Source organism: Dermacentor andersoni, chromosome 4, assembly GCF_023375885.2.
Source record: "Dermacentor andersoni chromosome 4, qqDerAnde1_hic_scaffold, whole genome shotgun sequence".
In the NCBI taxonomy this organism is placed as follows: domain Eukaryota; kingdom Metazoa; phylum Arthropoda; class Arachnida; order Ixodida; family Ixodidae; genus Dermacentor; species Dermacentor andersoni.
The window spans coordinates 147,659,477-147,687,181 of NC_092817.1; the positions used below are offsets into that span (position 1 = coordinate 147,659,477).

Genomic DNA, 27,705 nt, shown 5'->3' on the forward strand with positions numbered 1-27,705 from the left:
AATGATGATTTGAGAAGGCCGGAAAAAGAGAACCGCTAAATAAAGAAACACTACTTGGTAACCACACTGTGTTTGTTTCAGGTGAATTGCGCATTTCAAGCACAGATGAGCTTGTCCGAACGTCTAAACGAAGCGTGCTTTCACAAACGAACTGCCAAAGTATTGATGTTATCCCACTTTCACTGCCGTTTAATTGGTATCTTTGACCAGCTTCTTACGACGTGTTTATTACTTTCAGTTTTGAGAAGATGGTATAGACTAGGCAGACGTACGTCGCGGGCTTTTACTATCAACCTCTACAGGAACGGCGTTATCCCTCAGTCCACGTCAGCAGGCCCCAGTCCTGGCCGGCCGCACCCAAGAGCGCCCAGCCGAGTCTCGAACCACTGCTCGCGCTCCCGAGTCCCTTTGTCCTCCACTTCCTCGACTGCTGGCTCCGGTGCCGGAGTTCCCATAACTCATAGGGCAATACATTAAATCCTATCTCTGTTATTATTATGGAGGAAATGAGTAAACTAAACACACTAAAACACTCTTCGGCATTGCTTATGTTTTTAGTTCTAAGCTACTGAATAACAGGTGATAACTAAAAAAAGGTCACTGTACGGGTTATCGAATTTCCATTAAAGGTTTTTGCAGGCTTCCAACCTCCCGTACTAAAACCCCTTAAACTTCGTAAAGTAGTGCCACGCTTTGAAGAATGCCGCCTCCTCCTCGCGCGCTCTGGCCGAGGCCGACGCCGCGTCGCTATTGGCCTAATCGCATCACGTGGGCCCTCGCGCCATGCATCAGCGCCATTTTTGCTCGAGAAGCGTCTACGGAGTGGCGAGGAGTGCATGTTGGCGCCGTTGCTACGCTCGAGCAGTGTAGGCGGCGCCACGGTCGAGGAGGGAGCGTGAAAGAGAGGAGAAACGAGGGGGAGTGAGGGCGGAGGAGGAGAGTGTCGCTACTTTACGAAGTTTAAGGGGTTTTATCCCGTACACAGCCCCCCCTCCCTCCTCCTTTTAATTTATACGCAGCTCCATCTGCTGCCTCTTACCACTCCTATTTGTAGTCGCCTCCAGGATTGGTGCATCCTCGAGATACTGTCCCTTTGATATTTTAATACGAATGTTGAGAAGGTCCCTACAGACATAAAAAAATGTTTGATACAATACACTTGTCAAACGAAGATTTAAAATAAGAGACATTTAATAGAAAGCATCACAATATAGTTATTGCATAAAATGCGCTGCATAGTCAACATGAGTTGGCATTTCTAGGCAATTTGGACTGTGCGGAACTAAAATGACTTTTCATGGGTTATGAATGCAACTATAACGTAAGTATGTACTTGACACATTGCTTATCACTGCTTAAACTAGATGGGAATTGTCGAGATTAAACAATATTTCAAAAGAAACGACATTGTAAGTGGAACAGAACACTTAGGTGAGGAAATTCTTATTCCGCCAGGTTAGCTGTACAATACTCCTACATCTTATCATGGGAGGGCAACAAACAAGGACGCCAAGGACAACATACTGGAAATTACTTGTACTTACTAATTCAATTAAAGAAATGATAAATAAACGGCAATGAAAGTCGACGAAAAAACAACTTGCCGCAGGTGGGGAACGATCCCAGGTCTTCGCATTACGCGAGGTATAAAAATCGGGCCCCTCGGTTAACCCCCTTCTCGTTCATTACATAACGAGGGTCTCGAATCCGGCAACATTGATGCCTTCAGGCAGCATGTATGCGTTTATTGACCCGTTGCCTTCACCCAGAAAGATCACGTACTCGTGATGCCTGCGGCAGAAAGGATGTTCCACATCCGCCACGAAGGTTTGTGAGTGGTGACGCTGGCTAACGCTCCCGAGGTTAGTTGTAGCAATAAAACATAAATACCCAAGAAAGTGGATGGGGAAACGGCCCCGCCGTAGCTCAATTGGTTAGAGCATCGCACGCGTAATGCGAAGACGTGGGATCGTTCCCCACCTACGGCAAATTGTTCTTTTGTCCCCTTTTATTGCCATTAATTTATTATCTCTTTAATTCAATTAGTAAGTACAAGTAATTTCCCCTATGTTGTCCTTGGCGTCTTTGTTTGTTGGCTTCTGACGATATGATTACTAAAAATCAGGCCGCTCGGTTAGCCCCCTTTCTTCTTGTTGCCTCCTACACCTCGTGTTTTATGTGCGCATGCCTATAGCGTGCTAGCGTAAATGATTACTTCTCCATGAGATCTTCTTTTGCAGTTGCCTATAATATTGGTTCAGATTGGTCGTGTATTATTATGGCGCACCCTCTTCGGCCAGTTAGGGATTCATACTGTGTGGGGGTGCGCTACGAGACACGGTTTAAGGTTTTGTTTTTTCGCATAAGTGATAGGGCGCAGATGATTCTGTGTTTCCCTGAAAATTATAAACGGAGGCAGCGTCTTGGATTCTTGCCTGCAGACTTCATTGCCACGGTTTTTGGAGGGAAGACTTGGACTCCTTGCCCACTTGGTGTTTTGGTCGATTGCTAAGGTTTCTGTGTCAGTATATTGTCCCACTTAACGGCGCAGTCTTGACAGCGTGGCGCGCATTAAAGACGCACCATCTTGTAGTGAGCGTATTGTTAAGGAAGGTGCATGGCTTTGGCTAAAGAATTAGGAAAACCATGCTAAGGACTTGTATTTCTTTAAAAATTGCATAGAATAGAGGGAATGTTGAGAAAAGCGCATTTTCTATTCAAGGCTTGACATGATTTCTAAGCGCACGTCCTATAGTGGAGGATTTGTATTCTGTCTCAAGTTATTTCTCATCAGAATCAGCATAAAGGGTCACTAAATAAAAAAAAAAGGCGCTATCAATGAAAGGACGCAGAAAGCCATAAACGTCCGCTTCGGCACATGGAGAACGAGTGCTGAGATGGATGTGGTAGGTGGATTCACCGGCGAGTTTCAACCCAACTTGCAAATTCTGTAGCGATGCGTTGTCGGTATCCTTTTGAGGCTTTCCTCGTACGCTGAACTGAGTAGAGATAAGAAGGTATTTTTCTTGAATATATAGTTCGGACCTACAATGCTGGTCTCGTGTCAGTGAGCGAATACCGGGTCTGCGTGTGAAAACAATAAGTAACGGCATAAAATATGTCCATATGGTGTAAAGAAAACTGACCTCGAAATGCAGCGTTGTATGGCTCCTGTAGCTTTCTTCTATTCCAGGTAAGGTACAATGCCAAGTTTATAAATATTCGGGGAAAAAGAGTAAGCATAAAGTTTATCTCGCGTAAAGATAGTTTTTCAAGGCCTATAGCTGGGTTATATACCTTGTAAAAGTTTTGATGTTACCTATTTCACAAGTTCTTAACAAATCTGGGTGTCACGCAAACAGTTACATTTAGCTACTTAAATTTAGCTCACGGTACAAAAACCATGTTTTCGCAGGCACATAGGAGAGCCAATAATAAATTATGTGTAATTATTAATTAATTAACTAATTTGTACCTACTGCAGCGCAACAAGCGTCATAGGCGGGATGGGTTAACAGAGGGAAATATAAACAGCAAAATAACACACAGTGATAAGGATGATTTGCTAAGACCATACATCTTGGATGGCGGATACAAAACTTCGGGATGGGCATGTGCGAATAGACATAGATATGGAATTCTAGTATTCTATGGAACCAGGGCAACAGGTGAATTTATCCGTTAGCGGTTGCATAGTAGGACATCAAGTTTAATTTGTGATGTGGTCTTGTCGATGACTCTGGCGCGAGGTGTATAGTTCTTCGAAAGTGTAACCGTAGAGTTGACGATCCTGTGCAAGAAATTTAATGACTTCAATAGAGCAAAGTTAAATTCAAGGAGCGAAGTGTAGAAGAGGGTGAAAGTCGAGATTCTAACGGGTGACATATAAATCTTACAGCTTTTTTTCTGAATTGCTTCTAGCCTGTTAATCTCACACTGCTTATAAGGGATTCATACGACAGATACGTAGGCGACACCAGGAGGGATTATAGCGATCTATATATTTGTAGCTTAGCACCTTTTGGAGAGTTGGATAGTGTACGATCTAGGTAACCATATTCTTTAATGCTTCATTATATCTGTAATCAATGTGCTTAGGCTATGATATGCTATGCGCAATAATGACACCGCGATACTTATATTAAGATACCCTAGCTACGGCAGGGTTATTGAAGGAGTAATGAAAAAGAAAACGAACGAGAAGATTTGTTACAGAAGGACATCAAAAGGGTTTTATCAAAATAACGTTAATTTGCAAAGTGTTGCACCAACTGCACAACCTAGCAAATGATTCTTGGAAGCGGTAATGACCATTACAGCAGTTAAACGCTTCACATAGAACACAGCTATCGGCATAAAGACAAATGTTAGAAGAAATGTCAACCAGAAAATAATTTATGTAGATTAAGGAAAGCAGTGGCAAAGGCATGATCAAACAAAGCCATTGAGATTTGAAGAGCTCTGACTGCGTAATGCTGAAATGCATAATGCTGTGTTTACCTAAAACAAAGCTCGCGTATAGTTATCAGAGGTTTTGTCTATTTCTTATGCAATGTAAAAGTCTTTATACTTCGTTTAGGTATTTTTAATCAATGCAGGATGCAGCCGAGCACTTCTCTTTTGTCTTGGATGCAGACGTGTTGCGCAAGCGACAGCTTCGGCGCGCTAAGAACGCTGCGCTTCTCGCTGAGAGCCGTGGACATTATAATGGTGGCTGCCGTAGCAGACGACGCAGTTGTCATCACGTTAAGTGGAGAGCGCGCTCATCAAGGTACCCTACTCGGTGAAGTGAAGGAAGAGCTCCGAGTCAACGATAGCTTCAGAATACTGACTGCTGACTGCGTATTATATTTCTCTGGCTATCGTGTTCCATGGAGCGGCTTACCGCGGCCGCGCGAGCCCTATCTTGAGAGCGATCTACGACGGGGACAGAGTCTTGTTGTACCGAGAACTGATAGCTTCGTGTGCGCTGTGTTCTCGACGCTTAGTTTGTGCTGAAGCGAGCGGCAGCACGAAGATCACTTGGCTCGTTGCTGATGCCGCGCCTCCTCACGCCAGCGTTTTGACAGCGATTGTCGGCGGTCATCGAGTGAGATGTGTTGACGTTTGCCTCTGCTCGAGTGACACCATACTAGTTAATTCAGTTAGTAAGCTAATGTTACAAAGTGTAAAACTGGTACGCTTACTTTGTATAGCCGTCTAAGAATTTGCTTTTGCAGTGGATGCTTCGCCTTTCGGGCGAAACTGATACTTCTTTATCTGCGAAAGAGTCGTTCAAGGAGCCATTCCTTTGTGTGTGCACTAACAACGGGTCGCAGCAAAGCTGCCTTGCTATTTTCACTTAAAGCTGTTTTTCGGGTACAATGCGAGGTAGTGGGATTTTGGTAAACATAGCTTGATTAACGTGTTCTCTGCACTTTTGCCATCGCTATATCGCTACACGCGTTTGTGTTGCGCTTATGACTGGTGCCTGTGCGTTTATCATTGAGGTTGTGTGGCGTCGCCTTATTACGTCTTTAGAGAGAGAAAGCTCGTTATTGAAAACGCACAGTGTTTAGCCAGCGTATTTTCTCCTACAGGGAATGAGACGAAAGAGAAGAAAGACCTTAGAAGAAGGTGTGCAGAAGAGAAACGGAAAATGAAAGAAAAAAATGCAGGCCATGTGATGTTATCAGTGTAGGGTAAGTGTCCGGTGCGACGCATGTAGACGGTAAATGCAAAATAAAATAAAATCACAGTCTTAATGAGACGTCGTGCGTGTCATAGTTTAGACCGCAAACCAATTGACTCAATATACAGGAACAAGAAGTCCAGGGCTTCGCGCTGTTTCGATAGGCAAGGCCAGGGATCCAGCATCCGTGTCAACTTCAACGGGCCTTGGTCGAGCGTTTCATGTTTATCTTATATCGATTTCGTTCTTCTTTGTAAGCTAGGCACTCGAGCAAGATGTGTTCTACAGATCCTACCGCGCCATGGTTACCACAACATGGCTTTGTAGCCTGTCCATTGCGGAAAAGATGATTGTTCGTGTATGTAACGTTCAGCCGAAGCCGGTGACAGCGGGTCTGCAGATGGCGTGGTAGGTATTGTGGTAGCCTTGATTGGAGTTGTGAGTTGATGTTCCATAAAAACTCGTAATTGCCTGAAGGTCAAGACCATCTTCTACGCCGTTCACTCAGTACATATCGCTCCACCAAAGCTGAAGCTTCACTTGTAGTAAAAATCACTTTTATAAATTTTATGTCATCATGTCCTTTGCGTTCTGCCTCAACCACCTTCCGGGACCGCAATGCCCCGGAAGCCACTGAAGTGCTAGCACAAGCCCAGCGTTAGATGCCAAATGGTGTAGGTATGCTATGTCCTGCACCGAAATGTAATTGCTTGATTTAGTGATTTTCGTGCAAAGGCTTTACAATGCTGCTTTCGAGTCTGCGAAGATTGTCCATTGTTGTTGAAGTTGCCGTAGTACGTATTTTAGCGCCTGTTTCATCGGGTGCAGCTCAGACAATGTTGATGACGTCACTCGCTCTAAACGCCACGAAATTGTCTGGTCTGTGAAAGGGGCGAATATACCACAGGGAGAGCTATGCTGCGTAGAGGAGCCGTCAGTAAATGTGTGCTTCGTAGAGGAGCACTTGTCGCTCATGTAGGCCAGTGCTGTCTGCAAAACAGCGGCTTGAGGCATGTTCTTCTTGGATTCTATTCCAAGGATGTATTTTCGAATGTCTATAGAGACAGCATCCATGGAGGGAACTGTAGTGGCATGATCTGTGGTGCCTACTAGGGGATAGTGAGTATAATTTCGCTAACAGCTTGCCCTAATCCGGAATTGTTTTGCATTTTGATAGTACTTAAAAATAATTCTTGGTTTCGACGACGTGCCTTATATGTGTTCGGATGGTTTCCTGAATTCGTAGCAGGTCAAGACTTAAACAGTTGGCATCGGCTACTGTCTCTATACAAGAAGACCCCTTCGGAAGACCGAGACAAACATGCTGGTTATTGTTACATGCCGCTTCTAAGATACTCTTATTAGTTGGGGACAGCCGCTGCAGGATAGGAAGGCTATAGCGCAGGAGGCCATCAATATAAGCATTATGCAGCGTCACCATCGACCGGCAGTCGCTAACCCACCGGGGTCCGGCAAGAAAACTAATAATTTGGGATCCACCGGAGTTTCTCCCCCGTAACATTTTAAGTTCCGGTGTCCAGGAGAGGTTACGATTGATCAAGACGCTGAGAAAGCGATGTTTCCGTACGTATAGGGAAGGGCTTGACCACCAAGTATGCGTGGGTATCCATTCGCTTGCGAGTAAAGGTCATAGCAACGCTGTTATCTGGTGATAGATGTAGCCCCCGCAATGTAACATAAGACCCAATCCATGTACAAATGTCATCAGCGTACAGCGTTATATGTGCCTCAGTTGGTAGGCTCTTTTTCGAGTGAACGAGAGTGATGTTAAATAGTAAGTGGCTAAGGACTGCCCCTTGTAGAACTCCCTTTTCAACAGCCTAGCAAGGTGTCAGACCTTCTGTAGTTATTATACAAAGCTGCCGTCATTCGATATAGTTGGATAGCCATGTATAAAGGCGTCCTCAAAGGCCTACAGCTTCAAGAGCCTCAAAAACTGAGTGATGCAAAAACGGAATCGAAGGCGGCTTTGATGTCAATGAAGATGATTTGAATATGTCCAGTAGTTAGATGCTCTCCTACCGAGAAATTCAGGGATATTATATTGTCCGGTGCTGATCTATTCTGCCGAAAGCAATTCATTTCTTTGGGATAGATTCCTCGCGTTTGAAGGAGCCATGTCATTCGTTTATGAATAATTTTTTCCAGGATACGGCAGTGGCGGGAAAGGTGCGCTATAGCTTGATAGCTGACTTCGTCGAGGCCGGGAGAATACTTTTTGTTGGCATCAACTATAGCCGCTGAAAGTTCTTTCATGGTGAAGGGGAGGTCCATTGCATCCATAGATGTTCGCGGAGGTTGTGTGCCACCCGAAGATACGCTGCATGTACCGCGATGCCCTGATCCAGAAATAAGCCTACAGTATTCCTCTGCAGTTTCTTTCGCGGTTAGTCTTTCATGTAATGAGGGAGCGATGATAAGGTATAACTGCTAGGCTGGCATCCGCAATCGTCTGATTGCACGCCAGATAATAGCCACGGGTTTAGGTACATACACCGTCGCGCAGAAATCTCTCCACCGTTGCCGACACAATTTTGTGAGATAGCGTCTTATTAGACGCTGTGCTCGTCCAGAAGCACGCAGATCTCCAAGATCCTTAGTGGGCTGTGCTTTTCGCTCCGCACGTCTTTGCATATCGCGAAGGTGCTGACACTCTTCATCATTAGCAGGAACATCAGGGTGCCGGAATGTAGTACGCGATGTTTTCTTCAGGCAACGGACTATTGTCGGTACAAGTTCACTTTCTCGAGTTGCAGCTGTAATACCTCGACTAGAGGTATCTCTAAGAGCATCCCAGTCTGTGTATTTTATTTTTACTTTTAGTGAAGGCATTTTTAAACCAGAAGCCGATATCAGAATTGGGTAGGGTTCACTGCCCCTTGTCTTGAAGTCCGTGCACCAGCTAAACCATTGAACAAGATACATTGACATAAAGGATAGATCAATGCAGCTGATGACTCGTGGCCCCTTCTTGAAAGTAATGGTACTATTCTTCAATGGTTCAATGCGATTGTCCCAGAGAAATTAGCCAGCCTATATTCTCGCCCACAGGTGCGCGTACGGCCCCAAATTATGCTGTGGGCGTTAAAATCCCACTGATAATGCGTGGGCCAGGTGTTGAGAATAAATTTCTCGGTGTCGACACATCAAATACTGCCCCTGGCTCCAAGCAGGCAGCTATTAGAGTAAGCGTCTGCTTGCCAATCATTGTCTTTGCGCAGATGTATTCATTCGTGCTATGTGAAGAGGCAACAGTCTTGGCTACAAGAACGTCGTTGCGAAAACCAAACAGTAGTCGGCTGATACGATTCGTCCGCTGCGAATGCAGGAAATGACAACCACTTTTCCGGAAAGTCTGGTCTACACGGGACTCAGATATTACCACAAAAGGAAATTTGTAATTACGTATAAGGTACTGAAACACAGAGAGCTTTGAACGCAGACCTCGGGCATTCCATTCAAAAGTAGTAAACGATTTTAGATGACTGCTTGTGGTAACTGCTGGCCTTGAGGAACCCGACGAAATTATTGTTGGTTCAACGAGGAAATGCGGTTTGACGTCTTACAAGCTGTAACTAGTGGCTCAAGAGCCATGACAGCCTCAGCCTCCAGGAGATTACTAACTGCATGATTAGCGCGAAGAAGAGCTTTGATTCCACCGAATAGCATAGGTACAATCAAATATGCGATATTAGTTTCAATTGTCGAAAGCGAGGCATGTGTGTGAATTTCCCTGGTGTTCTGGAGTGTGGTAATAGGTTGACTAGATGTCGGGTCTCGTGATGTCTTGTGCAGTGACTTGGCATGGGTCTCGTGATACCCGAACAGAAGAAGCATAAGTCTTTTTTGGCGTTTGTCCACGTTGTGGTGTGGCAGAATCGACAAGGCTCTTTTTCGGTGTCGATCCGTGGTGGGACGCGTTGCGGTCGACAGACATCGGGCTGGTAAATACCAGCTCTGGATTCGGTGGGGGCTCTCGCAACGACAGGGGTTTTCCTTGTTTTTGTTGGACTGCATGTGCAAGTGTAGCTTCCCTTTTCTTCGGGTATCGTCCGTACGACGCCGGATGAGGTCCACCGCAGTTAGCACACCGCGGTTGTGCCCGAGAAGCGCAATCTTTGTGCGAATGGGGTCCAGCACCATACACTGCAGCGGATAGTACCTTTGCAATATTTTGCAATATGACCATGCCTTTGGCAGTTGTAACATTGCGTTGTAAATCCCATGTACTCTTTCACAGGGTAGCTTCTGAATCCAAGTAAAACACGTTTCGGCACGGGAGAACCCTTGGCTAATTATAGAGCCACTGATCTTCGACGTGCTTCTGTAGCGGTTCCTTCCTCGTTAGGGAGGTAGGGAACTTGCCTACGAGGTCCCGAGAGGTATTACTGTAACTCTTTGTCAGAGTACTCAACAGGGACTCCTTGAATACGTCCATAAGTGACAAAGTACGAAGATGGGACGCGAGCTTGCACGACCTCTTAGTAGTGGCAATGAGCAGGCGATTAGCGGTGGTGTGCGGCGACACTTTCACCATGAGGCTGCCATCCTTATTGAGGCGATGACTGAGGACTTTTTCTTGTGCTGTCGACACGATCGATGATGCTAGAACGTTCGGGTTTACTTTCCACAGCGTACGCTCAGGTTGCGCTGGCTGGAAGATAACCGCAATTACAACTTGTCGCTGTTTCTTTACGCGGCAGCTGTAGAACTTGCCTGGTCCATTTCTTCGGCAACATCGTCTGCCGATAAGCTTGTGTTCATCTCATCCTGTCGTGGTCTCTTCTTCAAATTTTCTTCTTCACATTGCGGACGTTTCTCGTTTCTCATGGGCTGATGAGGGCTGCATGGAGTGCAGTAGATGGCGGCGGCCCGACTCGAAGCTGGTTTCGTGTACCACACCCGCTTCACCTGTGGGGATCGCCCAACTCGCCTGTTGGCGATCCTGAGGCCATCAGCAGTCCATGGTTAATATCGAAGGTTTAAAGGGCAGACTGTAGTAACTAAAATTACTCAGAAACTGGCCGAGCAAGAGCAGCTAGGCTGATATCCGTCATCTTCGTCCTCCTCCTACTATGTATTTAAGCAAGCCTCAACTACCCATCAATATGAGTGTTTGCCATGTGCGTGCAAGACAGAAAAAATCTGCCATTCTACTCTGTGAAGGTGGATGACCAGGGGAGCTGTATATATGGTGATAAATACGTTGATTGAAAATAAAACACACATACCACAATGAATTTAGTTTTTTCACGATTTTTCTTGTTGTTTTATTAAATTGCGTACTCAATACTTTTTTTTTATTTTTACCGTTCTTTTGTTTGCTTTTCTGGATTTATTGTTTGGTCACTGAGCTGGCTATTGCTTTATGATCGCTGCGATATACGGCCAGTGGCTCTTTGCAACACTGGAAAGGTGTTGGCTAATCTGAGGTCTGTACACGACCGATGACGCGTCGCGAGCACACTGATGTTTGTTTGGCATTGAAAGCGAAACTTTCGAAGAGAAACGCCGCTGACCATTTTCCGTCTGGCCGAGACACGCCTACGTTGAAATCACCCACAATTACGATGGAAGTGGAGTAGGTAGGAGTGATTCAACCAAAGGTGCGTACACTTGGCGTTTGCGGCACGATTTTCGTTCGTCTTACGGGCCGCCCGCTATCGCCGCGCACATTCCCGTTTCTGTTCACGGCGCCATTCTTTGTAGGCGCGCTGTTTTGCCGCAGTCCTCAGCACACGCGGAATACCCATTGCACTGGTGGAGAGAGAGCGAGGATAAACACTTTTATTAGGTAAATGCAGCTGTGCAGAGACGTCCTCATTCCAGAATGCCTTGAGCTCGGGCCGCGTCCTGGGCCCTCGCAGTCAGTCATTGCTGATCCTCGAGGTCGGAGCTGGCCAAGGCTCTCTTGGCCAGCACGCGTGAAAGCGAACTGAGATAAAGTTACGTGGTTTGCCTACAGAGCCCGTGACGCCTAATCGCAATCCATACTAAACCGTGTCTGTTCCGGTTTAAATTTTTGCGCAGTATTTTCTATCACAATAAGTTTTGACACTTCTCGCAATTAAACGCAGCTGGGGCGTACCCGGCGATAAGCTTTTGCTTTATGCTGTAGCTATTTTAGCTTTGGGGTGGCCGCCATATTTTTTGCCTACGCACACAAACCGCCATAACCTAGCGTATAACAGCGCTGTCAAAATAATGGGCGCAGCGTTTCATTCACACGTGAGCTAGCGTATTTTGGGTGACATTTAGAAAGCGTTATTGCTGGACTACGTCAGCAAATATTTTTCAGTGAAATGACATGTTGCCAATATGCATAATGCGAGGTTCATCATTTCGTAAAATAAAGTTAATATGTCTGATCAAGATGCCCAACAAATCTTTCTGATCTCAATATTTCCGCCCCTCCCCCCACACACAAATAAAAAAAAGGAATGATAGCGTGCGGTAGACTTTTTTATAACTCAAAAAATAAGTGTCAGTGGGGCAAGATACTGCACTCCTCTGTTTTACGATCATCTGAACATTGCTAATCCTATGTATGCCGAAGTTGTGAAATAAGCAACTAAAGAAGTGTCGCCCTGAGCACGAGTTCGCGGGATTGAATTCCGGCCACGGCGGCCGCATTTCGATGGGGGCGAAATGCGAAAACACCCGTGTAAATAGATTTGGGTGCACATTGAAGAACCCCAGGTGGTCAAAATTTTCGGAGTCCTCCACTACGGCGTGCCTCATAATCAGAAAGTGGTTTTGGCACGTATAACCCCATAATTAACTTAAATTAAGGAAGTGTCACAACAACGTATTGAATTGAAAATAAACGCCAACCTGTTGATTTTTCTCACATCCAGCAATCTTCAAACTTAAGAAGACGACCACGAATTCTTGCTTTTAATAATTCGAAACTCTCGCGAGCTCATGGCGTGATCTAACATTTGTTCCGTGAGTTCTCGAACACTGTTGGTGGAATTTACGCATTTAGCCAGCTTTCTTTTATTCTTTTAGGATGAGCTGTTCAGTATTATTGAAATGCACAAAATGAACCTTCCTGTATACAGACGCTTGCGCACAAGTTCACACAGGTCCAGCGTGAAGTGTTAAGACTGTTCAGATTGCATAAGCATTCACAATTTTCAAAAAATAATTCTTGCCTGAATAAAAAAAGGCTGTATAGTGTCACTTCAATAAAATGTGCATAACAATATACTCACATGAACGATCCATAGACAAAAGATTGAGTAAGCTGAATAACATCGCCTAATACAGAACTACGCTTATAGTAAATGCATTCTGGTTGGTTGCCGGAAATATAGCGATTGTAACTTCGGTGCAGCATCACTATATGGTGATCATGGTCGAAGAACTGCAAAAGAGTGATTGGTAAATAGTATGATCCCCCAAAGTAAGTCCCCTGCAGGACGAAATTCTCTATCAGTGGTGGAGTTAAATATGTCCTAAGTTTGACAAGCCCTTGAACACTCCTACACAAGGCCTAGAGGCTCGCACTTGTTGCATCATTCAGTAACCTTGCAGCAGCAGCAGACACGTACGTGTGGCCGGCATGGCCAACAATGTGCCGACAGGAAACTCGAGACAGTATGGGGAACGAGCCCCTTTGCAAGTTGCTATAACTTCGTACCATTCCATTTTTTTAGGATCTCCCATGGGGGTCATGCGCTAGTCCTCGAGGAAAATTCAATAAAATCAACTCGAACGCGCCGCATCGTGATAATTGTACAGCGCCTGACTTCGCGACACGGAGACGGGCCCACTGAAAACCATTTGCCTGCTCCGTTGTCAAACCATTTCGAGTTAACAAAATGTAGGCTCAGCAGGGTAACCTCCTATGCCATAAAAAAGAGAAAAAGAAATAACTGAGAATGCTTTAATAAAGGGAGAATGAGACATTCACCCAATCGTAGCAATTGCTACAAAGGAAACCCATACGGGTTCCTCGTTCAACAACTCCTGCATTTGCTCCGAGTTGTTGATAAGTTCAATTTCACTCTGCCATCTGTTAGCCGTCTGGCTAGCTCAGATGGTAGAGCGGCTGCCACGGAAAGGCGGTGGCCCCGGGTTCGAGTCCTCGACCAGGACGAACTTTTTTTCAACTGCGAGGCTTCCGAGGTAGCCGTATGGGTTTCTTTGTAGCAGTTGGTGTTATTGGGTGGATGTCTCCTTCTCCCTTTATTAATTACTTCCGTCCACCTCGCAGGTTTTTCGCAGCACTATTAAGTCTAAGAATGCTTTGTTTACGAAGTGTTTTAGGGACAGGGAGTTCAATAATTTCAGCCGGTAGTTCTCCCGAGGGGTGCGGATTCCGTAGTCTAGGAACGCGTGGAATCATGCTGCCAGCTTGGCCCAGTCTACCAGGCGTCGCTGATCCTCCCACTGCTATTCGGTCGAGCCTGTAATGCTGTTTAGTCTTGGGTTGTACCCACACTCCAATGTTAAATTTGAACACATAACCGGTGCAATAACAGTTAAACTGACTTTCAAGAGTCTTAACAGATGTGTATCGAATGTTTTTAACTGGGTAATGATGCGTTAGCATTCTTAGTGTAATTCACGCACTTTCGGGTAATTGTGTTTGTACCTACGTTTCTGTCTAACCGTTTCCCCACCTGCCTATCCCATTGGGTAGTCCATGGTGAAATGGGTAGCCTATCGCGCAGATGCGCTGAGGGAACACGGTTCCAAACCAGCCGTTGGAACAACTTGGGCCACCGAGTATGTGGAAATACGTACATATGTGCCGCTCTTCAATGAGCCTCCTTCACGCCAACATGGCTCACAGTAGATGCGGGACTGGGTCGGCACCACTGTTCAATGAAACTCTTTCACGGTAGATGTGTGCCGCTTTTCAGTGAAAGTCTTCGACGCCAAATTGGGTAACTAGGCATGTGGCACCGGGAATGCGCCGCTTTATCATGACGAAAGAAATCGGCTGAATACATCTCACGATGACTGTCGACGGTGATATGTTTAGCGTTGAGTCAATAAAGCGCCACAACGTATTGCCACTGTCGAATTGTTCTATATGTGGTGTATGTACTGCAGCGGGACTCCTCTTTTACGCTTCCAGAAGAAAACTTGGCGCCAGCTAGCGGAGCTACCGCGAAGCCTGCGTATGGCCTCCGAAATGCATGGCACGCCGGTGCGTGCGAGCGCTGAGAAACGCGTAATGCGTCAACCAGACTGCTCTCTCGCGCTTCTTTCTGCACACCCTGCGTCATCTCATGGCGCTGCCAAGAAGTTTATGCGCAGCTTCCGAGACAAGAAGCACGGCGCACTCGTGCCTGCGAAAGCTGATAATGGCTTTCTCGCTTGCCGCACAACCTGTCGTACATGGGATCAGTGACCCAAGTTGCGGAGATGTTAATTGGAAAACGGCACATTTCCAGTGAATTCATGGCGCAGCTCGTTTAAGCATTGGCGTGGAAGACGTACCATGAAAAGCGGCGTATTTGTGCCGCAGCCTGCTGAAGCTTCAGGTTGCTGTCCTTGAAGAAGCCTTGTGACGTGGCCTCGATTCCACCCAGCATCGTATAAACTTGAAGTAACCTTTTAATGTGTCAGCAATTTTAGGGTATCTCAAGCACTTTTCAGGGGCTATCTGTCTAATTAATATTTGTATATAACCGTGTTCCCACCCGCATGGGTCACTGAGTAGTCCGTGGTCGAAGCGGTAGCACGTCGGGCTGCTGTGCTGAGGGAACAGGGTTCGAAACCAGCCGATGACCCAACTTAGGTCACTGAATATGTGGCGATGAGTGTATACGTGCCGGTCTTGAACGAACTGCTTTCACGCCGACACGGGTCAGTGTAGACGCGTGACTGGGCAGTTACCGCTTTTCGAAAAAAAAATATTTGGCGCCGACTTGCAGTACTGGGTATGTGCCACTCGATCTGAACTGGTCTCCAATGAACCTATTTGATGCCTACCTAGGTCATTGGTATGTGCCAGTAGGCGTGTGACAAAGACAGGGAAAATTTTTCAGCATTTGCAGGCCATGCACGGGCTTCTCTGCAGTGCCACTAGATTTCGCAGCTTATCCAGAAATAAGCGCGAGCGAGGAGCCCAGTTGCCGCATGACGAATTGCTCAGCGTTCGCACACACCGCCGTGACATTTTGGAGACCATGCGCAGGCTTCGTGGCGGTGCCGCGAGATGGGGCCAAGTGTTCTTAGGTAAGTACGAAATCGGAGTCCCGCTGCAGTACGCGCCCCATACATAGCCGGTTTCGACTGTGGCAATACGCTGCGTCGCTGTGTTGAATCAACGCTAACGCGTTACCGTCGCCAGTCATCCAGAGATGAGTTCTGCTGAATTTTTTTTTGTCACTGTAAAGCCGTCCATTCCCAGCGGCATATACCTAGTTAGCCAAGTTGGCGTCAAAGGCGTTCATTCATAAGCTGCGCGCACCGACCGGTACGTATCCAGAGTCCCAAGTAGGCATCAAATAGGTTCATTGAAGGCCAGCACATACCGAGTGGCACATTCCAAGGGCTTCAAGCTGGCGTCAAAGAGCTTCGCTGAGCATCGGTACCTACCCAGTCGAGCATCTACAGTGAGCCATGTCGGGCTGAAAGAGGTACGTTGAAGAGCGGCACATATGTGGATAGAGCTACATACCCTGTGACACAAGTTGGTACAACCGTTTGTTTCGAACCCTGTTTACTCAGCACATGAGCCCGATGCGCTACCGATTCGACCATTGACTACCCAGTTTCCGAGGTAACCAGTAAAATGGTTGGGCACAGACATAGATAGATAAAAGATAGATAAATTGGAAAAGTGCGAAGAACGCCAACGTCATTAGAAGATCGCTTAAATTTATCCAACGTTGAGTGGAACTCAGCGAGAAATAGGCCAATAAGGCGTTGCGCATAGCGAGGCTGAATAGGACGCTAGCGAGCAGTCTTGAGCCAATCAGTGAACTATAACGCGCGGGCCGGCCAACCCTCTCCACCGAACATCCTAAAATGGGTCTGCTGTTTGCTGCCATTACACGTAAAGTCCGCATAACATAAGAACTTTGGAAGGAGAGGGGCATCTCATTTTGGGTGTTCAGTGTCTTCGCACAAAAATTATGTCGTCTACACATATGTAGGACCACGTCAATGGTTGTGTGACTGAAATATACATTGGCGCGTGTTAGTGATTCCAGTACAGTCACACATTTATTATTCAACAAGACCGTGAGTTCTGCATTGCGGTGGCGCGGCGAGTTCGGTCGTGCGCAGTGATGCCTCAGTACGAGCTGACCCCGTGCGCAGGCGATGCGACATGCAATCCTCTCGCCGTCATTGTCACTTGGCGACACAATGCTTGAGAGGTGGTTACCACATAGACTGAACAGCAATGACAAGATGTTTCTGGAGACTACGCTGTGTGTCTGTAAAAGCCTTCCTTCTTTGCTTAACTTCAAAAGCTTCGCAAAAAGAATACAATACGCATCTTCGCACGCTACGCATATTGTATGCGACCTAAACCGCGGAAATGATATACTAAATATGGGAATGGTCAGTTCTCTGACAATGTCTGGCGACCTTTGTGCGCACTTGTCTAGTGGTAATGCTTACTGTAACAGCAGAGTGCGCTTCGCCCGCAAGCACTACAGGCTGTGCTGTGCTTGAGCAAACCTGAACACGCTGTGCTGTGTTCAGGTTTGCTCAAATTTCCATTAGTCACACCTTTACATACTGTCAATGACAAAACACAGTGGAGCTTATTGGTGCACATTCAGGATTGCAATTACAAACGCTGCTGTTGGATTGGATTGGAAAAACTTTAATAAAAGTCCTGCAGGACGCACGTCACCAAGTAGTGGGCGTCTCCCACGCAGGGACCGACAGGGAGTACCTGGCTGCCGCTGCGCGAGCCTGCTGGACGGCCCATTGCTGGTCTTGTACGAGCGGGCTTCGTATGGTCTTTTCCCACTTGTCTCAAGTAGAGTCGGGCGGAGCGTTTCTGCACTCCCAGAGCACGTGTGCGAGTGTCGCCGTGACCCCGTACGAGGGGCACGCATCGTCGGGGTAGACGTCCGGGTAGATGATGTGTAAGGTGGCGGGGTTTGGATAGGTATCTGTCTGTAACAAGCGTAGCGTTAGCGCCTGCGGCCTGTTTAGTTTGGGGTGCGGGGGCGGAAAGAGACGTCGTCCCAAGTAAAAGTGTTTGGTGATTTCATTGTACGTTACTGGGGCGTCCCTGTTCGTCTCCAACTCATCGAGACGTTGTTGCCCGGGCGTGACGACGCGGTCGGTAAGCGCGCGCGCAGCGCCGTGGGCTGTCTCGTTGAGGTTGGGCGGGGCGCCCGTGTTCCAACCCAGATGGGCGGGAAACCAGATGACGGTGTCGTGTATGAGGTTGCTCGGATCAGTGCCGCGGAGGACGCGTAACGCCTGGTCGGAGATGACTCCTCTCTCGAACGCTTTGATGGCCGGTCTCGAGTCGCTGAATATTGTCGTCCGCTTATCGTCGAGCATTGCCAGGGCTATGGCCACTTGCTCCGCCACCTCGGGGTCACGTGTGCGTGCAGTGCCCGTGTTTAAAGTCCATTGCAAGGGCGAGACCGCTACCACGGCGAAGGCTCAGTTGCATCGGTAGGCGGCGGCGTCCACGAAAACGACGTCGTCCGCTTTCTTGTTTATGGGTTTGAGGAATGCGGTGGCCGGGGCTAGGCGCCTGCCTCGATTGTGTTCCGGACGTACGTTTCGCGGAATGGGTGCGATCGTGATCAGGTCGCGGAGCTCGCGGGGAGCCAGCGTAAACTCCGGTGGATCCTGGGTAATCGGAGGGAAGTAGCCGAGCTCGCGCAAGATGTGACGGCCGGTCTTGGTCATCGTCAGTCATATCATCTGCGCTCTCTCCTGAGGCTCAGTGATCTCTTCGTCGGTATTGTGCACCCCGAACTCGAGGAGTCGATACATCAACGTGGTGATCGGGAGCCCAAGGGCCCGCTTCACTACCCTTTGTATTAGTGTATTGAGCTTGTCACGCTCCGATTGTTTCCACTTGTGCATTGCTGCTACGTTGGTAAAGTGACATAGGACGAACGCGTGTACGAGACGTAGTAAGGTTGCCTTCTTTGAACCCGTAATGACGGTTGGCTACTCTGCGTACGAGTCGTATCGCGTTGTCCGTCTTTTTCGACAGCTTGTGGACCGTTTGGATGTTTGATTCATCCGCCTCGATAATCATTCCCAGTACTCGGGTGGAGTCGACCCTGGGGATTGGGCCACCATCTTTCTTTCTTTCTTTATTCATTTATTCAAGACATTCCTTACAGAAATGCCTTGGGGGACGCGACAAAAGGCACTGAACGTGCCTGACTGGGCCTCGCCACCCTTGGCAGCAGCAGTCACACAAGAACAATAATAACAAAAGTATTGACTACAATAGGCTCAATTTCGAACACGGTAGAACTTAAACATCAATAAGTGTTCCTTATCAATAACATAATAACATAAATACACATACACATCAATAACATAAATACACATATAATTAGATACACTGTACAGGTATGTCGCGAACTATCGTCCTAGTACAGAAATATATCGGACTTTCACAATGAAAAGCCAAGACACAGTAAGAGGAAACCAACTGGGATCAGTCCAGCACGATTTTTAGTCTGTGTTAAGGAAAAAATTTTTGAGCATTTTTCTGAAAATGTGCGCTGAGGGAGCTGTAACGAGCGCTTCAGCAATTTCCGGATATTCATTGAGAAGGTCTGGTATCATAAAGCTTAGTTTTTGATCGCCATATTTTGTACGAGAGCGTGGCCTGGGTATTAAATTCTTTCGTAGGCAGTACGGACCAGGTTTCACTTGATATTTGGTTTGAATAGGTGTTGCTTGGTGCTGATGCAATATTTCCAGGGCCAAGTTGTATTTATACAATTTATGAATAGGCAGTATTTTATTAGATTTAAAAAAGGGTGTAGTGTCTTCAGAAAGTTCTAAATTTCCTATTGCACGCACCGCTCGCTTTTGCAAACAAAAAAGACTGTCTAGGTTGGTCTTAGTCGTTGTTGACCATACTAAGAAACAGTAACATAACCGGGAATGAAATAGCGCGTAGTATATCTCTGGTGCGGACGGTGATGTTGCGCTCGGTCGGGGGTTTCCATCCCTTAGGCCTTTTACATTGTTGTTTTGGGCAGTACAACGACAGCTCCGATTTGGCGGAGGAGCACTTGAGGCCCTTGTGGTCGAGGTAGGACTCGGCGGTTTCGACTGCCTCCTGCAGAGCGGATTCGATAAAGCCGTCCGACCCGGCAGAGCTCCAGATGGTGATGTCGTCCGCGTATACCATATGGTTGAGGCCTTGTATCTTCGAGAGGCGTTCGGAGAGCCCAATCATCACCAGGTTAAACAGCGTCGAAGAGAGGACGGAGCCCTTGGGGGGTGCCACGCTGTGCGAGCTCGACTTCTTCCGACGTGAGGTCTCCGGCACCGAGCACGGCCTTGCGACGGGTTAGGAAGGAGCGGACGAACTCGTAGAACCGGCGCCGGAGCCCTAGGTCCGCGATCGCCTTATGTATTGCCGAGTGCTCGAGGTTGTCGAACGCCTTCTCCAGGTGGAGGCCGAGTATGGCGCGGGTGCCCCAAGTGGCCACGGCGTCTATGATCTGGTATTTCAGGAGAAGCATCGTATCCTGCGTCGAGAGCCCGAGTCGGAAGCCGATCATGTGGTGTGTGAAACAGTCCTGGTCTTCGAGATGCCGGCCGACTCTGTTGAGTACGACTCACGCACGACGTGAGCGAGATGGGGCGAAGGTTATAGACGCCAGGCGCCTTGCCCGGTTTTGGAATGAGGATCGTCTGGGCGAGTTTCCAGGCATCAGGTATCTCGCCCCGCCCCCACACGCCATTGATGGCGCCCGTGAGGTACACGACCGAGGGGTGGTCTGAGTTTCGCAGGAGCTTGTTGGCTATGCCATCGGGGCCCGGGGCGGAACGGCCGTTTAGTTCATGGAGATTCCGGCGTACCTCTCCGACGGAAAATTCGGCGTCGAGGAGGGTGTTGTCGGTACCCGTGTAATCGGGATGTAGGGTTGGCGGGCCTTTGGGTATCGGCAGGTACTTATCGGCAGGCACAAGGGTCTTGATGATGTCATCCGGCGAAGCGGTGCCTTTGGCCTGGTGAAGGACTTTGGTGAGCGAGTGGCGCTGGTTCGTGCGGGTGTTGGTGTCGTTGAGCAGGTGTTTGAGGATGTTACACGTTTTCCCGTTGTGGACCTGACCGTCGACTGAGTTACACACCTCGTCCCATTGCTGTTTAGATAGGGTGTTGCAGTGTTCCATTTTGATCTTGTTCAGTTCTGCAATGCGTTTGCGGAGCCTGCGGTTGAGACGCTGGCTTTTCCATCGTGTCAGTAGAGACTGTTTGGCTTCGAGCAAGTGAGCGAGGCGGCTATCCATCCTCTCGGTTGGCATATCCATGCTAAATATTTTCGTGGCCTTAGCGACGTCGGCCTTGAACTGAGCCGTCCACGTCTCGAGGTTTGGGGCAGTGTCGGAGAGGGAATCGTGAGGCGCGAGTCTTGCGAGAGAGCTCCCAGTCGACCCACATGTACGACTTGGGCATACTGAAGATACTGGGTAAGCGCACGGCTAGTATGAGATGGTCGCTGCGAAAATCCTCCGCAAGATTGGACCAGTGGGCATCGGCTGTATTCTTCACGAAGCAGAGGTCCGGAGTGGTGTCTCTGTGCGTGGACGTGCCGATGCGGTAGGGAACGTCTTGTCTGTCATTAGGGTAAGATCCAGCTCGTTCGCAGGCTGCCACAGCGCGGTGCCCTTGGGGGTGTCATATACGTAACCCCAGGCGCGATGCGCAGCGTTAAAGTCGCCAGCTATCACGAGCGGGTTTGAGCCTGCAAGACGGATGACTCTCTGGAACAGACGTCGGAAACGTTGACTCTTTTGTCTGGGGCTGTTGTACACGTTGAGGATGTACACACTTTGTCGGGGCGCGTCGCTTTGGAGAACCACGTTCTCCCGCGAGGCCTGGTAACCACTGGTAATCGGTGAACGTGGCGGTGTGTGTTAGAGTTTCTTGCAGTAGGATTACGTGGGGCTTGGCGTCGTGGCTGCGTATGTATTGCTGCAGGGAGGCCCAGCGAAACGCGTGCAGTTCCACTGCCAGATGCGGAACGCTTCATCTCGCCTGGCCATTTTGATGCTTGTTGGGGTTGGCCCGGGCGCCTGACAGTTGGAAGGGGGCCGCGTGTGTGGCTGGATTGGGCGTAGGGTGTTGTGGCGAGACCGGCGTACCAGCGGCAATGGCGGGGGCTACGTCATTTTCGAGATAATGTTCGAATGTCCCCAACCGATCACCGTGGGCCGTGAGGGTGGACTATACGCGGGCCATATTCTCTCCGAGAAAGCGGAGGCTCTCTTTAATGCCCGACAGCGTACTTTTAATCTCTTCTAACTCGGGTTTAAGTTCTGGTAGAGCATGAGCGACGGCGCGTTTCTTGGGCGCGTTCTCGCCGTCGGCGCTACCAGCTCTAACAGGTTGCGGCGGTGGTGACAGGGCTACTGCCTTGGCGGCGTTCTCAGCGGCGGGCATAATGGCTGCGCTAGCGCCCTGTTGTTTTGTAGTTCGGCAATCGCGGCCGTAAGTTTGGGGATTGTCTCTTTCATAGCGGAGTTTTCGCGTTTGAGTAACGCTATCTCGAATTTGTTAGTGTCTGTAACGTGCTCTGAGAGTGAGCACCAGCAGACCCTACCTGTGATGTGGTGTCGTTTCTTCTTCCGCGGACGACGTCCGCCCAGGCGAGGGTACCTCCTTTCTTGTTGCTCGTTAGTGGTGCCGGCGAGCTTGACAATCGTTGACAGGGGGGCCCGGAGCGGGATGCAGAACGGGAGCCGGAACGGGACCCGGGCCCGGACTTGGAGCGAGAAACGGAGTGGTTCGAGATGCGCCGCGCGGCGCACCACGGGAGCGGGCCCTGGGTCGGCTCCGGGATGTCGATGCCCGCCTGGAGCCGTTCCGAGATTGGCCCCTGGATCTGGACTGGGATCGGTTGTTGTCAGCGGCCCGGGCACCTCCAGGGTGCGGGTAGTCGTCTGCGGTGGTAGCGATGGCCTATTTGGGCATTGTAGTACAGTCATCGCCGTTCCTCGTCCAGCGTGCTCTCTTCCATCGCCGTCGTCGTACCACGTATGGAATGTGGTAGCGTTCCTTGCAGACTTTGTCGGCGGCGAGATGGGGGCCACCGCCTAGCTTACGTTTTGGTGCACAGTGGTGCTCCCGAGTAGGGTTTGGGGCACCACAGCCTCGGCAGATAACATCCCCGGGGCTTGGGCACACGTCCGCACGGTGGCCGAGCCGACCGCAGGCGTAACATATATCGACCTGCCTGCGGTATAGCGTACAGTGCATGATAAGCGATCCGTAGCGCACGAAATTGGGCACACGATGGCCGTCGAATGCCACGATTACTGCGGTGGTGGTGTCTATGCGCTTGGTGGCCCATGCCAGTGGATTTCTGTCATTGACAATTTTCGAGTCGATGTCCGTCGGCCCGTCTTGCACGGGGACCCCGCGAATGACTCCATTGCAAGTGGACTGTCGTGCAGCTTCGTGGGCGCTGATCTCGTGGGTAACGCCTTGGATGCAAATTTGCTTTAGTCGCACGAAGCGGTTAGCATTTTCTCTGAGCGGAGTGTTTGCCACTTAGATATTCTGTTTGTTGTTGGGGCATAGCGCGTACGAGTGTTGTTGTGCCAGGCTGAGGCCGGCCGAGGCGGCAATGGCGTCGGCAACCACCGCAGGGCCAACCTTTCTATGTTAAGCCCCCCCTAAAAGCCTTATAATAATAATACAGATGTCGTTTTCTGGCAGTGGCGGCATTCCGCTCGCGCGGATAATGGTGTTTCTAACGTTTTCACAGCCGCGGGTTTCAGTTCCTCCATGTTTCAACACCCCATATGGTGGAGTAGGGTTAACGCTCTCAGGTTTGGCTGCGGCGTGGAGAGACATGGCAGTCTGCCAGCCTTGATCCGGGGTGATTTCCTCCACGGCAATGTCCTCCCCGGCCACTTGGTATTCCATATCTGAGCACAAAAATTGCAGCCCAAGCGGCGGCGGCGACGACGTGGAAGAGAGAGCAACGCGCCAGAAGCGGCGCCGCGCTAGCCTGCGCTCACCACGTCGGATTAGAGGCTCCCCTCGTTAGGGCTATATAGCGAGGCAGCGGCCGAGCAACGATGGTAAAAACACTGTAGACGTAGTAGTTCTGCGGAAACCCGCAAGGCGGAGAGAAGTAATGAATAAATGGAAAATAAGACATCCACCCGTTCGTAGCAATTGCTACAAAGGAAACCCAACGGGTTCCTCGAAAGAAAAGCCTCAATGTTGAAGAAAAATTCGTCCTGGTCCAGGACTCGAACCCGGCACCACCGCCTTTCTGGGGCAGCCGCTCTACCATCTGAGCTAACCAGGCGGCTAGAGAAGGTAGAGAAACGCTGTAGAAGGTAGAGATAAACACTCACAGTGTTCAGGAAAGTGTCCACAGAGACCGTGCAACTTCACGAAGCCGTCGTGCACAAATATTCCCGTGAAATCGTGAAAAACGCCACGAAAACATTGGTAGGAACAAGAGCCGAATTCGTCCGCACACTCCGGTCTCTGTGCTGCTTCGTCTTATTTATTGCTCAAATCGTCCTTAAAGATACAGGTTACAACAACGCATTCTCTGCAAGTGTTGAGGCACCAAAGACTTTCCGTGGAAACTAAATAGAACTTTTATGGGTCAAACGGGTCACAATGTCATTGCTAAATGCTTCTAAGACTTATGTGACGCGTTGCGAGAGGGCTTGCCTCACTGTTGGTTCCCTGCTTATGCATTTGCGCACAGACGATACCAAGACATATGTTGAACACTGAAAAGTAACTTCAGATGCGCAGTAATAGCAATGGTTAACCGGTGTTATTAAATTTTCGTCTGGTAGCGCTTTGGTTATGAAGACAAAGAACTTACCGACTTCACATCTTGTAGCGAAGCCCTGCCTCTGTAATCGAAACTTGATGCAGCCAATTGAAGAACGCAAATTATAGTGATTAAGCGCATCCTTAAGCCTTGTGTTTTGACACGAAGAGAAACGTACAATGCCGCTTGGATCCGCGCGCTACATAATATATCTTTCACACAGATGTCTTCTTGCTTGTTAGAATTTCTCTAGTAATAATTATTCCTACCGATATACGCTTCGCCACAATTATGAATAAACGATGTCATTGAACTGGCTGAAGAAAATTCTAGGCTCTGCGTCTTTTGATTTTTGATATTTGATTTTGACATGTGATATTTAATTTTGACATTTGATTTGACAGCTGTCAAATGTCAAAGCTTTGTGCAATAAGTCTGGTTGCTAGCAGCACCTGCCTTGATCGTAAGTAGAAGCAACCGGCAAGGTAATAATTTATTGTCTCGAGATTGGCAACAGCGTCATATTTTAATTAAGAAGTAGTGCCGTTCTTAATCCTAAAATCTTCGTAGAGGACAATTAACAGAACCGCCAGGATCGTTACCAGGGTCATTAAAACTGTGAGTAGACAAAAAGCTCACCAACAATTGTGATACTACCTAATGCGAAATTTGAACTCAGCTCTATACGTTCTCGTTTCGCGATAAATTGGTTCGCGCGGACAATCTGCCTCGTGCGGCACGTTGCAAACGGAGTGAAGTGTGGCGCGACTGCCTCGCTAATTGGGAGATCGTGAGAGGCAGCGCGCGGGCAACGCGTGGGCGCGATTGAGAGCAGCCGGCGCAGGCAGACCTCCGCTCATGCAGCGCCTTGTTTCCATATATAATATAGGTGGCCTGATCAGGGAAGTGACGACGCGCGCTACTCTGACATCGTCTCGTAGTCATCGTCGCCGCCGAGCCCGTCTTGTGCGGCACTACTAAAGCCCCTTAAACTTCGTAAAGTAGCGACACGTCTTGAAGAATGCCGCCTCCTCCTCGTGCGCTCTGGCCGAGGCCGACGCGGTGTCGCTATTGGCCTAATATCATCACGTGGGCCCTTGCGCTTTGCTTCAGCGCCATTTTTGTTCGAGAAGCGTCTACGGAGTGGCGAGGAGGGCATGTCGGCGCCGTTGCTACGCTCGAGCAGTGTAGGTGGCGCCACGGTCGAGGAGGGAGCATAAAAGAGAGGAGAAACGAGGAGGAGAGAAGGCGGAGAAGGAGAGTGTCGCTACATTACGAAGTTTAAGGGGCTTTAGGCACTACACTTTTCTTCCCACCCTTTCGCCATACTCTCCTTCCCCGCTTTCCTCCTCGCGCTCTCTTCACTATCGCCATTTTTCATCTCCCGTTGTGCTCCGCGTTGGCTCTTTCATCATTCGCTGTTCTAGTTCGCTCGGTTACGAGGGACGCCGACGCCGACGCTCGCCGCAAAGACGGGTGTCTAGGAGCTGCGCTCTAAAAAAAATGAAGCTCGGCAAGTGTTACAATCTTGTAACAGAAGAAAGCGAAAGCCTGCTGCACATCTGGTAACACAAAGTTATACAATCGCTGTGTTACAGTTCTTTGTACTACCCTTATCACACGGGTAGTACAACCGCAGTTAGATGGCAGTTGTGGCTAACTGCAGTTACATCCAGTCACCCGATAAACTTAACCGTGTTTATTTCGCCAACCATAGTTGTCGCAAACTGAGGCTGGCCACCTCCGTCAAAGCCCTAACTGACAAAATGGTGGCCCCCAGCTCGGAAGCCTGCAGCTCGGCTCGCAGCGAAACATGCTCCGAAAAGCGTGTCACCTGGGCTGTCGCGATGACGGAGGCCATGACACGCATTTGGGAGGACAGACTAACCGCTCTGCCTTCAAACACACGTCATATATACCGTCATGGTGGGGACTCTCAACTCCGGCCTACCGGCGGAAGAAGGTTAAGCACGTTCGTCAGGAGCTTGGGAATCTGAAAAACAATACCCGTGAACGATGAATTATGTCGGCAATTTCTGTGACGTGTAAGCACTAGCGCGGAACCGTATGATAGGCCTTCGCATTCACACCGCTGCGGCGCCAAATTGGAAACAATGAAAAATATGCAATTATCTGGGATAACTTTCGGCGGAAAGCACTGTTCTTGACCTTGCGGGATCATTTGTTACTAATGACTTTATGAATTTTCAACGCCGCGGGGCTGTTTCATTGCTTTAGCGACGGCTCGCGTTTAGCTGACTTAAGTTAGAACTGCACTCGTGACACGCGTGCAAGTAGATTAGGGGCGCCGAAAGATCGTGTATATATATTTCATGTGCGTTGACATTTATTTACGAAATGTGGCATTTCCTTAACTTTACCTGACTGCCTGACAGGTACATATTGTCGCGGTACGACGTGGAGAGATGACAGGACAGTAGACAGTAGGACAACCTGTTCAAAACAAACAGAACAGAGACACGTCTTCTTCGTTCTTGCCAAATATAACTTGATGGAATCCGTTAATTCCCCCATCGTCATTGTCGTCTGCATAGAGTACACGCGTTATTTGTCCTTCCCTAAGAGAGCACCGCCCCGATGCTTGACGAGGAATGTCACTTACGGAAGTAAGGGTCGCTCGCATTGTCATTCATTCAGATACGGCGTCACGCGTACAACGTACACAAGTTCAGGAGGGTGCGGGCGCGCCGCGTACAATTGGGACTGTCGGGAACGACCTCGTATGTGACATCACTGAGTCGCCGCAATACTCGATATGGTCCGAAGTATCACCTTAACAGCTTCTCGGAGAGGCCTCGTTTCCATATGGGTGTACAAACAGTGTCATAGCCCTAAATGGGCTGAGGTATGTAAATATAAAAAGAAACCACACTTGGTCGCCGACTTCATATGTTACTGTTCTACGGTGAAGATCATAGCGGCCTCCGTCGTAGTCTTGCTGCTGGCAGACCAACAAGAGCGCGAGCTGCCGAGCCTGTCCTACGCATGGCGTAAACACATCGGCGTCCGTATCAGTGTCGTCAAAGTCGTGTGGAAGCA

The 27,705-nt window shown here is 48.8% G+C and overlaps 1 long non-coding RNA gene across 1 annotated transcript; it reads right to left on the reverse strand.

The window, feature by feature from the left end:
- Positions 1 to 1,043: 1,043 nt before the first annotated feature.
- On the reverse strand, positions 1,044 to 24,773 carry LOC129386547 (uncharacterized). The gene is made up of 3 exons (XR_011893650.1): positions 24,697 to 24,773; positions 12,910 to 13,061; positions 1,044 to 1,125 (listed from the first exon to the last, which is right to left on the reverse strand). It is a non-coding gene; the product is annotated as an uncharacterized lncRNA (long non-coding RNA).
- Positions 24,774 to 27,705: the final 2,932 nt, after the last annotated feature.